This window comes from Pseudophryne corroboree, unplaced genomic scaffold (assembly GCF_028390025.1).
Source record: "Pseudophryne corroboree isolate aPseCor3 unplaced genomic scaffold, aPseCor3.hap2 scaffold_583, whole genome shotgun sequence".
NCBI classification, from domain to species: Eukaryota; Metazoa; Chordata; class Amphibia; order Anura; family Myobatrachidae; genus Pseudophryne; species Pseudophryne corroboree.
Window position 1 is genome coordinate 58,528 of NW_026970182.1, and position 14,082 is coordinate 72,609.

General features: G+C 46.0%; 10 non-coding genes across 10 annotated transcripts; all 10 read left to right on the forward strand.

Moving 5' to 3' along the window:
* The first annotated feature begins 6,564 nt into the window (after positions 1–6,564).
* On the forward strand, positions 6,565–6,728 carry LOC135034456 (U1 spliceosomal RNA). The gene has a single exon (XR_010229669.1). It is a non-coding gene; the product is annotated as a U1 spliceosomal RNA (small nuclear RNA).
* A 142-nt stretch (positions 6,729–6,870) lies between these two features.
* Positions 6,871–7,033, forward strand: LOC135034462 (U1 spliceosomal RNA). The gene has a single exon (XR_010229674.1). It is a non-coding gene; the product is annotated as a U1 spliceosomal RNA (small nuclear RNA).
* A 670-nt stretch (positions 7,034–7,703) lies between these two features.
* On the forward strand, positions 7,704–7,867 carry LOC135034446 (U1 spliceosomal RNA). Its single transcript, XR_010229659.1, has one exon. It is a non-coding gene; the product is annotated as a U1 spliceosomal RNA (small nuclear RNA).
* A 152-nt stretch (positions 7,868–8,019) lies between these two features.
* Positions 8,020–8,182, forward strand: LOC135034465 (U1 spliceosomal RNA). The gene has a single exon (XR_010229677.1). It is a non-coding gene; the product is annotated as a U1 spliceosomal RNA (small nuclear RNA).
* A 671-nt stretch (positions 8,183–8,853) lies between these two features.
* On the forward strand, positions 8,854–9,017 carry LOC135034449 (U1 spliceosomal RNA). The gene has a single exon (XR_010229662.1). It is a non-coding gene; the product is annotated as a U1 spliceosomal RNA (small nuclear RNA).
* A 152-nt stretch (positions 9,018–9,169) lies between these two features.
* On the forward strand, positions 9,170–9,332 carry LOC135034470 (U1 spliceosomal RNA). Its single transcript, XR_010229679.1, has one exon. It is a non-coding gene; the product is annotated as a U1 spliceosomal RNA (small nuclear RNA).
* A 2,620-nt stretch (positions 9,333–11,952) lies between these two features.
* LOC135034441 (U1 spliceosomal RNA) lies at positions 11,953–12,116 on the forward strand. The gene has a single exon (XR_010229654.1). It is a non-coding gene; the product is annotated as a U1 spliceosomal RNA (small nuclear RNA).
* A 152-nt stretch (positions 12,117–12,268) lies between these two features.
* Positions 12,269–12,431, forward strand: LOC135034469 (U1 spliceosomal RNA). The gene has a single exon (XR_010229678.1). It is a non-coding gene; the product is annotated as a U1 spliceosomal RNA (small nuclear RNA).
* A 661-nt stretch (positions 12,432–13,092) lies between these two features.
* LOC135034447 (U1 spliceosomal RNA) lies at positions 13,093–13,256 on the forward strand. Its single transcript, XR_010229660.1, has one exon. It is a non-coding gene; the product is annotated as a U1 spliceosomal RNA (small nuclear RNA).
* A 152-nt stretch (positions 13,257–13,408) lies between these two features.
* LOC135034464 (U1 spliceosomal RNA) lies at positions 13,409–13,571 on the forward strand. Its single transcript, XR_010229676.1, has one exon. It is a non-coding gene; the product is annotated as a U1 spliceosomal RNA (small nuclear RNA).
* The last annotated feature ends 511 nt before the right edge of the window (positions 13,572–14,082 follow it).

Below are 14,082 nucleotides of genomic sequence, written 5' to 3' on the forward strand. Positions count from 1 at the left end.
GGCAGACAGCGTACACTTTTTTCACATAACAGCAGTCAGCCTGCCCTTGTTATACATAATGGCAGACATCGTACACTTTTTACACATTACAGCAGACAGCTTGCCCTTGTTACACATTACAGCAGACAGCTTGCCCTTGTTACACATTATGGCAGACAGCGTGCCCTTGTTACACATTACAGCAGACAGCATCCCCCTTGTTACACATTACGGCAGGCAGATTCCCCCTTGTTACACATTGCGGCAAGCAGATTCCCCCTTTTTACACATTGCGGCAAGCAGCTTCCCCCTTTTTACACATTGCGGCAGGCAGATTCCCCCTTTTTACACATTGCGGCAGGCAGTCCCCCTTTTTACACATAGCTGCAGGCAGATTCCCCCTTTTTACACATAGCGGCAGGCAGATTCCCCCTTTTTACACATTGCGGCAGGCAGTCCCCCTTTTTACACATAGCTGCAGGCAGATTCCCCCTTTTAACACATAGCTGCAGGCAGATTCCCCCCTTTTACACATAGCTGCAGGCAGATTCCCCCTTTTTACACAAAAAGCGGCAGGCAGATTCCCCCTTTTTACACATAGCGGCAGGCAGATTCCCCCTTTTTACACATAGCGGCAGGCAGATTCCCCCTTTTTACACATAGCGGCAGGCAGTCCCAACAAAGAAAGAAAGAGAAGAAAGAAAGAAAGAAAGAAAGAAAGAAAGAAAGAAAGAAAGAAAGAAAGAAAGAAAGAAAGAAAGAAAGAAAGAAAGAAGAATTATACTTACCCTCTCCGCTGGCTCAGGCTCCTCGTGCAGCTTGACGATTCCCGGGCAGTAGAGAAGGAGGAGAAGGGAGGTGGAGGAGGGAGCCGCAGCAGCGCTGTGTTATTGGTGGAGGCGCTGCTGCTGCTGCCCCTCTGCTTCACTATAGGCTGTTCTCGGAAGACAGCCTATAGTGAAGCAGAGGGGCAGCAGCAGCAGCGCCTCCACCAGTAACAAAGCGCTGCTGCGGCTCCTTCCTTCACCTCCCTCCTCCTCCTCCTCCCCCCCGTGCCGCTGCTCCTCTCATCTCCAAGCGACCCTCCTCCCTCTTCGTGTGTTACAGAGGCGGCAGCGTGTCTGGTGCTGCGGCTGCTGCCCGTAGTGCCCTGGCCTGATCTGTTCGTTACGACGGGCGGGCGGCGGGAGTCGCAGGACGCAGACCCGACGGGAGCGCTGGTGTGCGGCTGCGGCATGATACAATGAGTCATTGTGACTCATTGTAATGCCGGCGGCTGTGGGCCCTTGAGTGCGGCGGGGCCCCAGTGCAATGCACTGCCTGCCCTGCCAGTAGTTCCGCCCCTGGTGCCCCCCACTGGTGTGGGCTCCTGCAAGAGAGCCCCAGCGTCATGCAGTGGATTTGGCAGAAGCAGAGGACTCTGCTCCTGCGGTCTTGAAGAGGCTTCTTGGAGTCAGCATCAGCATTCCCTTGGTGAATCCACAATGCCCTCCTATCCGAGACTGCCATGAAATTGGCCCGTGAGCACTTGTGCCCGGTGTAGGATTTTTAAATATGTGTAGTTTACTGTATGCAAGGGTTTAAAACCTTTTAGGAACTGAGATCTAAGGTGTATTACATGTAGTTTAAAAAAAACAAAAAAGGTTTATTTTATGGCAGTAGTTTCCAAACTGGGGTTCTTGCACTGGTAGCATAGTTTGGTGGTCCAGGACCAATTAAAATTATTTATACTTTATTAAATTGGCAAAACCATTCCCTCACAACATAACTGAACCTGAGAATGACATGCTATAAACACAATTTACTTAATTTTATATTTTTTTCTGAATTTCTCAATAAAAAAAACTTTGGCCTAGGGGTGCCGTGAAACAAATTTTGATACTATTTATTTATATAGTGCTCTTTCTCCAACAGGACTCAAGGCGCTTGAGATATGGCTTCTGGAACTGAACACAGGATTCTAAATGTGGCTGTACCAAGGACCTATACAGTGGCATTACAGGTTGAGTATCCCTTATCCAAAATGCTTGGGACCAGAGGAATTTTGGATATCGGATTTTTCTGTATTTTGGAATAATTGCATACCATAACGAGATATTATGGTGATGGGACCTAAATCTAAGCACAGAATGCATTTATGTTTCATATATACCATATACACACAGCCTGAAGGTCATTTTAGCCAATATTTTTTATAACTTTGTGCATTAAACAAAGTGTGTGTACATTCACAGAATTCATTTATGTGTCATATACACCTTATACACACAGTCTGAAGTTCATTTAATACAATATTTTTAATAACTTTGAGTATTAAACAAAGTTTGTGTACACTGAGCCATCAAAAAACAAAGGTTTCACTATCTCAGTCTCACTCAAAAAAGTCCGTATTTCGGAATATTCCGTATTTCGGAATATTTGGATATGGGATACTCAACCTGTATTACTTTTTTCTGCTACTGGTTCTTTACCTATGCAAACAAGCATCTGACTTGCCTTTCCTATTGCTTTGTTACATTGCTCACCTGAAATAGTAATACTTAGATAGCTTTCCTCTTGCCATTATAATGCCCTTAATATTATAGTTAGCCTTTGTATTTTTGAGACGTGTATGATTTTGCATTTTTTGGCATTAAATGTTGCCATGTTCTTGACCATTCCTCTAGTGCAGGGGCGGAACTGCCAGAGACAACGGAGTCAGTTGCCGCCGGGCTCCAGCCCTAAAGGGGCTTCCTCCATTGCCCTCCGGCTTTTACGTGCCCTTCCTACTAAATAGACAAAGGCGCTACCAGCAGGGTCTCGCAGTTTGTACATTCCATGCCGTAACACCCTTCTTTCCACCTTTTTAAAGACCCAGCCCAGCAGCCTCGCCGCTGCCACCACCGCTAGCTGCAGCACTGCCAGCGGTGGGGTGCCCCTGCTTCTTCTCACACCACAGATAGCTGGGCAGCACTGCAACTGCCTGCCTGATTGCTCCGCCCCCTTCCGGCTCCCAAGCACCTCTGCTGCCCAGTGATCCAGGAGCCTGCTGCTAGGAAGAAGTGGCCGAGCTTCAGCAAGCGAGTCTGGACACTGGCGGAGGAAGCCATGATAACCAGATAATGGGGAGTGGAGAGCCAGTTCCAAGGTAATACTTTATACAGCTGGTTGAGATCCTGGTCGGTGGATATGGATTCCAAGAAAACCCTGGAGGTGCTTCCTTTCAAGGGAGACACTCTCTTTGGAGAAGACCTCAATAAGATTGTAGCTGATCTGGCTACTGCTAAAACAGCTTGCTTACCTAGTATGACTCCTACCACGCAGAAGGCTAAAAGTACTTTCCCTTGGCCCTTTCATCCTCAAGGTAAAGCGTACCCAAGGTCAGGCATACCCAAAGCAAGCTCATGCTTCCAGACCTGACAAGCCCAGACTGAAGCAAGCCTGGGCTGCCCATCAGCCTGCTTCCAAAACGGACAAGCCTGCCGCATGACGGTGCAGGCCTCCCTCTGGGGGATCCCAGGGTGGGGGGCCCGACTTCTAGGTTTGGCATAATTCTAAGCTAGAGAATTCTGTTTGGAGCTCACCTTGTACTTTGTGAAGAAATAATCAGCATTGTGGCTGAGCAGATACATGTAGTGTGTGGCTGCAAACTGCATGGATCTGCTGCGTTGTAATGCTGATACTTTTTTTTTCAAAGTACCAATAGCTTCATATAATGTTCACAATTTTTATGCAGGATCAAATAGCTCAATAGGTAGGGTGTTTGATTAGAATTCAACAGGTTATAGGTTTGAATCCTGGGTATGGTAGTTATAGGTTTGAATCCTGGGTATGGTATAGTTGTTCTGACTGCCGGCATCCTATCACCTGGGATATCATACTAAATAAATGGAGTTGATCAATTTTTTTTTATTTTTTTTTTAAACTAGGGACAATTTCCAGATACTTTTCTTTATAACTGAGATTGCCCCCTGGAACTTCACATCAGTTGACAACTATGCATGAGTGGGCAGTGCTTGCTCTGGATGTGCCGTCATAAAAGAAAGCACAACTGACAGTTATCCTGGGCGTACACTACACAATTATCTGTCAGGCTATCTATCCAGTCTGGATGGATGGAATGAAAATCTGGTAATGTATAGAAGCAAATGTCAATTAACCATTTGCTCCCAAACACTAGAAAAGTGGTCAAAAATGGTCATTACACAAATTGGTTAAACCCAAAATTTAACCAATTTGTTTGAGGGACCATTTTTGTCCATTTTCTAGTGTTTGAGAGTAAATCGTTGATGGTCATTTGCTCACATAGATAACCGGATTTCTATTCCAACCAGCCAGTGTTGGAGATATGGTCTGCCAGATTACATAATGCATACCAGAGCCATAACTAGACTTTTTGGTGCCCTGTGACAGATAATTATATGCCCCCCCCCCCCTCCCCATTTTTGCAATATGGACAAAAGGCGCATGCCTTGTGGGGAAGGGGCATAACAAGATTGGACTCAGAGAAAGCACATGAGATATGAAGATATATCTAGTATACTTGACACTCAATGGTTTGTGGTATTGCCGGGGTGCCCTCCTTAAATGCATATACAGTCACACATGGCGTGTTTGTGCAAATGGCATATCAGCAGTCAGCACTAACTGGTGACATGCCATTTGTACAAGTAAGCCATGTGTGACTAATATATAAACATACTTTATTAAATAACACCTCAAACTATCATACCCAGGATTCAAACCTATAACCTGTTGAATTCTAATCAAATACCCTACCCATTGAGCTACTTGATCCTGCATCTATTCTAACCTCCAAAAACAGATTCAGTTGCATTTTCCAGCGTGTTTTGTTTGCGCCTTTGCAAATGTCTTACATCGACAAACTTATTTAGTACTATTTTGCAAATAGGGTTACATTGTTGCAACATTGTGTTCCCTAATTGCTTGATTTTTTTAAATGCAACAATTGATAAAGACACCTGATAATTGCTCTGTGGAGTCTTATTTTGTGTCTACTTCTTATCTACATTTAATTCCCTACCTCTAATCAAGGCATTTTTAAATGCTGGGGGCTGCCAGGACGTGAGGCCTACCTAGACTTTAGATCTGAATTTGAATGTACTTGTGAACTAACTTAATTTCCTACTTCTAAATTCATTCCTAAATTCACTACTTACATGAATCCTGTAGTTGGGCATTTTGGGACTTCGATTGTGGGCATTGTTTTGTGTCCAGACCAGCAGCAGGTGGTGTGCATTTGCTGGAAAGGCATCGAAGACCTCCGATATGCTGCATCTCCTGATGTGTGTCTCTCTCAAGTGGCTGTCAGCAAATGCCTGCTAGATACCCCATTCCAAGCTGATTGTGACATCACGGAACATGCATCATAGAACAGGCATGCTAGAACATGGGTCTTCAACCTGCGACCCTCCAGCTGCTGTGGAACTACACATCCCAGCATGCCCTGCCTCAGTTTTAGCATACCTTAATAGCAAAACTGTGGCAGGGCATGCTGGGATGTGTAGTTTCACAGCAGCTGGAGGGCCACAGGATGAAGACCCATGTGCTAGAGCCAAGCCGCAGGTACATTGAATGCTAGCAAGCTGAATGTTTAAATCATTTTTGTTCCGCAGCATTCCAATGCGGAAGATTCCATGGAACCAGAGATTATTCCATTGAGAAGGACATGCTGCCTGGATGACTGCACTGTGCAAATTAAGTCACGGAGCCAGTTGGCTTGTGGGTGGCTCTGGTCACTGGGTGGTTGGGTGGGTCGTGTGTCGGAGGTGGAGCACATGCAAATGATTGTGTATCATCCAGCTAGTGAGAGAGAAAACTCATGCAGGAGTGTGCCTGCTTGTCAGTAGGTTATGCACCTTTCCAGACGTCAAATCTACATGGAGCAGCTGGAGAGGACAAGAGCAGGTTTGCAAAATATAGACAGAAGAGCTCTCCAGCCTAGTTTGCTGTCTGTTTCCACTTCTCTTTTCTTGAGCCGCTCCCTTCTATGCCCTTGCGCACTATCCTGACTTCTCCCGTCTGCTTACTTTGTGCCTTCCAATGCACAATGCAAACTACAGGTAGTGCTGCAGGGCCCACACCCTTTTACTTGCCTTACAGAGCAGCTCTGGAGCTGTTACAGTGCCCAGCTGCTGCAAGAAATCAGCTTGAATGCTTCAGGGGCTGGGGCATAGCCAACATGAGCCCCACACCGAAGGAGGGTGGAGGTGTTTAATGCGAACTAGAGGTCATCCAAGCGCCGCAAAAGGCCGCCATGCCCTGCACGCCCCTTTTCTCTTTTCATATGCAGACGAGGGTTAAAGCCAACTTTGACCCACTGCTTGGATGGCATTACCATATGCAAATCAATCTGCTGCAGGCCTTCCCCCAGGAATGCTTGCACTAGTTGTTGCATTTGGTTTGTTGTTTGGGGGTGCTTCAGTATTAGGCAGCCTTCTGCCCTCCCATGTTCATCTGAAAATATGTGTTCTCCCTGCAGTTGTTGTCCCCAGATGAGAGTTCCCTTGTGCTGCCTCAGTTGAATCTCCTTTACTTGACAGAGATGTGCCTGAGCAGCGGCCCTCTCCAGCCCTATCCCAAATCATACTTATCGTGCATAGGAGATACCATGGTCATGAAGATTGTTATCCCAGGGTGAGGTTCATTCATTGCATTCTTGGTATGCTGACCCCTGTGATTTCCCCAAATGTGGGAAACTTGACTGCATTATTTGTAGTAGTGGGGGACTGTGTTTGTGCTTTCCTCTGGTAAAAGTCAGATTTCTTTGTCTCATTTCTTCCTCTAGCCTTGTTCTTCTTTCGAGAGTTCCCTTGTGCTGCCTCAGTTGGATCTCCTTCACTTGACAGGGGGGTGCCCGAGCAGCGACCCTCCCCAGCTCTAGCCCAACTCCTACTTACCTGCCAGGTGAGATACTATGATCATGTAGGTGCTTCTCCCAGGGCAAGGCTCACCCATTGCACTCTGGGTGTGCTGCTCCTGCGATTTCCCCAAATGTGGGACACTTGACTGCATAATTTGTGTTTCCCCTGGTCGGCTCTCGTATAATTCAGATCTCTTTGTCTCAGGTCTCTCTCCAGCCTAGTTTGCTGTCTGTTTCCACTTCTCTTTTCTTGAGCCGCTCCCTTCTATGCCCTTGCGCACTATTCTGACCTCTCCTGTCTGCTTACTTTGTGCCTTCCAATGCACAATGCAAACTACAGGTAGTGCTGCAGGGCCCACACCCTTTTACATGCTTTACAGAGCAGCTCTGGAGCTGTTACAGTGCCCAGCTGCTGCAAGAAATCAGCTTGAATGCTTCAGGGGCTGGGGCATAGCCAACATGAGCCCCACACCGAAGGAGGGTGGAGATGTTTAATGCGAATTAGGGGTCATCCAAGCGCCGCAAAAGGCCGCCATGCCCTGCACATCCCTTTTTTCTTTTCATATGCAGACGAGGGTTGAAGCCAACTTTGACCCACTGCTTGGATGACATCACCATATGCAAATCCATCTGCTGCAGGCCTTCCCCAGGAATGCTTGCACTAGTTGTTGCATTTGGTTTGTTGTTTGGGGGTGCTTCAGTATTAGGCAGCCTTCTGCCCTCCCATGTTCATCTGAAAATATGTGTTCTCCCTGCAGTTGTTGTCCCCAGATGAGAGTTCCCTTGTGCTGCCTCAGTTGAATCGCCTTTACTTGACAGAGATGTGCCTGAGCAGCGGCCCTCCCCAGCCCTATCCCAAATCATACTTATTTTGCATAGGAGATACCATGGTCATGAAGATTGTTCTCCCAGGGTGAGGTTCATTCATTGCATTCTGGGTATGCTGACCCCTGTGATTTCCCCAAATGTTGGAAACTCGACTGCATTATTTGTGGTAGTGGGGAACTGTGTTTGTGCTTTCCTCTGGTCAGCTCTGGTAAAAGACAGATTTCTTTGTCTCAGATCTTCCTCTAGCCTTGTTCTTCTTTCGAGAGTTCCCTTGTGCTGCCTCAGTTGGATCTCCTTCACTTGACAGGGGGGTGCCCGAGCAGCGACCCTCCCCAGCTCTAGCCCAACTCCTACTTACCTGCCAGGTGAGATACTATGATCATGTAGGTGCTTCTCCCAGGGCAAGGCTCACCCATCGCACTCTGGGTGTGCTGCTCCTGTGATTTCCCCAAATGCGGGAAACTTGACTGCATAATTTGTGTTTCCCCTGGTCGGCTCTCGTATAATTCAGATGTCTTTGTCTCAGGTCTCTCTCCAGCCTAGTTTGCTGTCTGTTTCCACTTCTCTTTTCTTGAGCCGCTCCCTTCTATGCCCTTGCGCACTATCCTGACTTCTCCCGTCTGCTTACTTTTTGCCTTCCAACGCACAATGCGAACTACAGGTAGTGCTGCAGGGCCCACACCCTTTTACTTGCCTTACAGAGCAGCTCTGGAGCTGTTACAGTGCCCAGCTGCTGCAAGAAATCAGCTTGAATGCTTCAGGGGCTGGGGCATAGCCAACATGAGCCCCACACCGAAGGAGGGTGGAGGTGTTTAATGCGAACTAGGGGTCATCCAAGCGCCGCAAAAGGCCGCCATGCCCTGCATGCCAATTTTCTCTTTTCATATGCAGACGAGGGTTGAAGCCAACTTTGACCCACTGCTTGGATGACATCACCATATGCAAATCCATCTGCTGCAGGCCTTCCCCCAGGAATGCTTGCACTAGTTGTTGCATTTGGTTTGTTGTTTGGGGGTGCTTCAGTATTAGGCAGCCGTCTGCCCTCCCATGTTCATCTGAAAATATGTGTACCTCCTGCAGTTGTTGTCCCCAGATGAGAGTTCCCTTGTGCTGCCTCAGTTGAATCTCCTTTACTTGACAGAGATGTGCCTGAGCAGCGGCCCTCCCCAGCCCTATCCCAAATCATACTTATTTTGCATAGGAGATACCATGGTCATGAAGATTGTTCTCCCAGGGTGAGGTTCATTCATTGCATTCTGGGTATGCTGACCCCTGTTATTTCCCCAAATGTGGTAAACTTGACAGCATTATTTGTGGTAGTGGGGGACTGTGTTTGTGCTTTCCTCTGGTCAGCTCTGGTAAAAGTCAGATTTCTTTGTCTCAGATCTTCCTCTAGCCTTGTTCTTCTTTCGAGAGTTCCCTTGTGCTGCCTCAGTTGGATCTCCTTCACTTGACAGGGGGGTGCCCGAGCAGCGACCCTCCCCAGCTCTAGCCCAACTCCTTCTTACCTGCTAGGTAAGATACTATGATCATGAAGGTGCTTCTCCCAGGGCAAGGCTCACCAATTGCACTCTGGGTGTGCTGCTCCTGCGATTTCCCCAAATGTGGGAAACTTGACTGCATAATTTGTGTTTCCCCTGGTCGGCTCTCGTATAATTCAGATCTCTTTGTCTCATGTCTGTCTCCAGCCTAGTTTGCTGTCTGTTTACACTTCTCTTTTCTTGAGCCACTCCCTTCTATGCCCTTGCGCACTATCTTGACTTCTCCCGTCTGCTTACTTTGTGCCTTCCAACGCACAATGCGAACTACAGGTAGTGCTGCAGGGCCCACACCCTTTTAGTTGCCTTACAGAGCAGCTCTGGAGCTATTACAGTGCCCAGCTGCTGCAAGTAATCAGCTTGAATGCTTCAGGGGCTGGGGCATAGCCAACATGAGCCCCACACCGAAGTAGGGTGGAGGTGTTTAATGCGAACTAGGGGTCATCCAAGCGCCGCAAAAGGCCGCCATGCCCTGCACGCCCCTTTTCTCTTTTCATATGCAGACGAGGGTTGAAGCCAACTTTGACCCACTGCTTGGATGACATCACCATATGCAAATCCATCTGCTGCAGGCCTTCCCCCAGGAATGCTTGTACTAGTTGTTGCATTTGGTTTGTTGTTTGGGGGTGCTTCAGTATTAGGCAGCCTTCTGCCCTCCCATGTTCATCTGAAAATATGTGTTCTCCCTGCAGTTGTTGTCCCCAGATGAGAGTTCCCTTGTGCTGCCTCAGTTGAATCTCCTTTACTTGACAAGGGAGGCATTTTGGATTTTTTCTTTGGGTACCCTTACACCTGATGGTCTGAATGAGAGCATCGAACTGAACAACATTGGCAGTCTCTGAAGATTTTATCTATTGATTTACCTAATATATTATTTATTGAATATCCATTTATTGTATGTTTAATAAATAAACAAAATTATTAGAAGTAGCTATTTTGGAAACAGCTTTCCTCTTAGGATGAAACTGTATAATCCTGTTGTGTGTATTCCTTTAAAGTTCCTTAGTAAAATCCACTAGTAATGATGAACATCAGATTTCTTCCTCCATCCTCTTTTTACACTTTCTCTTGGTTCTATATATATATTTTTTTTCTATTTTTATTTTTTTCCCCTCCTTCTCCCAAAAGGCCACCCTCCCTCCCCCCCCCTCCCTGTTTTAAATTTTAAAATCTTTAAATATTTAAATCTTCGAATCCTTAAATTGTCTGTTTAATATTTATTTTTTCTTCAATTCTTTTTGTTGTTTAAACAGCAATGTAATTATTCCAGGGGTTAAAATAATGAAATATAGAAATAATATTAACAAAAATTAAAGGTAAAAATGAATTGATAGAATGATCCCATTAAAAGTAAATAAATAATTTGGATGTTAAGCTGAGCAGGTTGGATTCGAACATGGGACTAGTTGCATAGAGTGCAGGTGATGTTTCCCCTGCGCCACAAGAACTGCTTTAGTAGTGGCATGGATTTATGTTACCCTAAAAGGTTTTATATAAGTAAATGGGGATCCTTAGTGCTGAGTCTCTGAATTATGTATATGTGATTATAGATATGAGGTATTGATTGAAAGATTATAGGTTAATCTGTATATGGATTATATATTTTCTGTTATTTTTTAAACCACCTTGTTGCTTATTTTATTATTATTTTTAATCACCATGTTGCTTATTTTTATATTATGAAATGCCTTTATATGTGCAATTGCAATTAGAAAGTTGTTCCATATGTGAGTCATTACATGTATGCATCCAATTAGTACATGTATGTATCCAATCAACTAATTAGTAATACTATTGGTCCGGTGCATTTTTAAAAGAGCCTGCTAGGCTGCTGATGTATCCTCTGACGAAACCGCTCTTGGATAACAGCGGAGAAACGCGTAAGGAAGGTGATTACCGGACACTCTGATTGCTGAGATATAAGCCCGTTCATGAACGAGCTACATCACGGCGGACGTCTGATGTAAAGACAGCGGTGAAGGGGAAAAAGCAATTTGAGACCGAGCAAAAGGAGGTCTCTACCCCACGGCAGGGAGAAATATCCCGACCGCGAGTGCCAATAAGATCCAGCCACGGTTAACGGGGGTCGTAGCATACCGCTGTGTTTCACCAACCATCACAGCGCTCTCCCCCTGTTTTCTTTCATTACTCACGTGAGTTACATATGAACTTTAACTGCAGTAAATAAGAGGCGTTGGTTACAACTGTTGCTGTTCATCCACAAGAAGGAATTTAATGTATCAATTACAATTGGAAAGTAACGATTAAATTACAACAGCTGTATCCAGGAGGATTTTTTGGACACTTTAATAAACATTCCGTTGTCATCAAGGGCAATATGAAATAGATCCTGATTACATTTAGATATGGATAGTGGTGCCTATATATGTTGACTCCATTGTAATTTATTGAATGTGTGTTTCTTCTGTCTATATATATTTTTTAAAAATAAAGAGCTTGTATATTTTATTTTTTGCGCTCCCTTGATAACAAGTGTGATTATCTTTAAAATTTGGTTTATTATTGGTAGAACAGTACTACCTATGGGAGCAGCATTTTATAATATATGGTGAAAATTAATAGATGTATAAAGATTAAATAAGCAACAAATTGGTGAAATAGATAAGTTTTGATAGGAGCGCTGGGTTCTATATATATATATTGACATTTGGTTATATATATGTATAGACTTTATAAATTCTTGACAGAGATGTGCCTGAGCCCTCCCCAGCCCTATCCCAAATCATACTTATTTTGCATAGGAGATACCATGGTCATGAAGATTGTTCTCCCAGGGTGAGGTTCATTCATTGCATTCTGGGTATGCTGACCCCTGTGATTTCCCCAAATGTGGGAAACTCGACTGCATTATTTGTGGTAGTGGGGGACTGTGTTTGTGCTTTCCTCTGGTCAGCTCTGGTAAAAGTCAGATTTATTTGTCTCAGATCTTCCTCTAGCCTTGTTCTTCTTTCGAGAGTTTCCATGTGCTGCCTCAGTTGGATCTCCTTCACTTGACAGGGGGGTGCCCGAGCAGCGACCCTCCCCAGCTCTAGCCCAACTCCTACTTACCTGCCAGGTGAGATATTATGATCATGAAGGTGCTTCTCCTAGGGCAAGGCTCACCCATTGCACTCTGGGTGTGCTGCTTCTGCGGTTTCCCCAAATGTTGGACACTTGACTACATAATTTGTGTTTCCCCTGGTCGGCTCTCGTATAATTCAGATCTCTTTGTCTCAGGTCTCTCTCCAGCCTAGTTTGCTGTCTGTTTCCACTTCTCTTTTCTTGAGTTGCTCCCTTCTATGCCCTTGCTCACTGTCCTGACTTCTCCCGTCTGCTTACTTTGTGCCTTCCAACGCATAATGCAAACTACAGGTAGTGCTGCAGGGCCCACACCCTTTTACTTGCCTTACAGAGCAGCTCTGGAGCTGTTACAGTGCCCAGCTGCTGCAAGAAATCAGCTTGAATGCTTCAGGGGCTGGGGCATAGCCCCACACCGAAGGTGGGTGGAGGTGTTTAATGCGAACTAGGGGTCATCCAAGTGCCGCAAAAGGCCGCCATGCCCTGCACGCCCCTTTTCTCTTTTCATATGTAGACGAGGGTTGAAGCCAACTTTGACCCACTGCTTGGATGACATCACCATATGCAAATCCATCTGCTGCAGGCCTTCCCCCAGGAATGCTTGCACTAGTTGTTGCATTTGGTTTGTTGTTTGGGGGTGCTTCAGTATTAGGCAGCCTTCTGCCCTACCATGTTCATCTGAAAATATGTGTTCTCCCTGCAGTTGTTGTCCCCAGATGAGAGTTCCCTTGTGCTGCCTCAGTTGAATCTCCTTTACATGACAGAGATGTGCCTGAGCAGCAGCCCTCCCCAGCCCTATCCAAAGTCATACTTATTTTGCATAGGAGATACCATGGTCATGAAGATTGTTCTCCCAGGGTGAGGTTCATTCATTGCATTCTGGGTATGCTGACCCCTGTGATTTCCACAAATGTGGGGAACTCGACTGCATTATTTGTGGTAGTGGGGGACTGTGTTTGTTCTTTCCTCTGGTCAGCTCTGGTAAAAGTCAGATTTCTTTGTCTCAGATCTTCCTCTAGCCTTGTTCTTCTATCGAGAGTTTCCTTGTGCTGCCTCAGTTGGATCTACTTCACTTGACAGGGGGGTGCCCGAGCAGCGACCCTCCCCAGCTCTAGCCCAACTCCTACTTACCTGCCAGGTGAGATACTATGATCATGAAGGTGCTTCTCCCAGGGCAAGGCTCACCCATTGCACTCTGGGTGTGCTACTCCTGCGGTTTCCCCAAATGTTGGACACTTGACTGCATAATTTGTGTTTCACCTGGTCGGCTCTCGTATAATTCAGATCTCTTTGTCTCAGGTCACTCTCCAGCCTAATTTGCAGTCTGTTTCCACTTCTCTTCTCTTGAGTTGCTCCCTTCTATGCCCTTGCGCACTATCCTGACTTCTCCCGTCTGCTTACTTTGTGCCTTCCAACGCACAATGCAAACTACAGGTAGTGCTGCAGGGCCCACACCCTTTTACTTGCCTTACAGAGCAGCTCTGGAGCTGTTACAGTGCCCAGCTGCTGCAAGAAATCAGCTTAAATGCTTCAGGGGCTGAGGCATAGCCATCATGAGCCCCACACCGAAGGAGGGTGGAGGTGTTTAATGCGAACTAGGGGTCATCCAAGCACCGCAAAAGGCCGCCATGCCCTGCATGCCAATTTTCTCTTTTCATATGCAGACGAGGGTTGAAGCCAACTTTGACCCACTGCTTGGATGACATCACCATATGCAAATCCATCTGCTGCAGGCCTTCCCCCAGGAATGCTTGCACTAGTTGTTGCATTTGGTTTGTTGTTTGGGGGTGCTTTAGT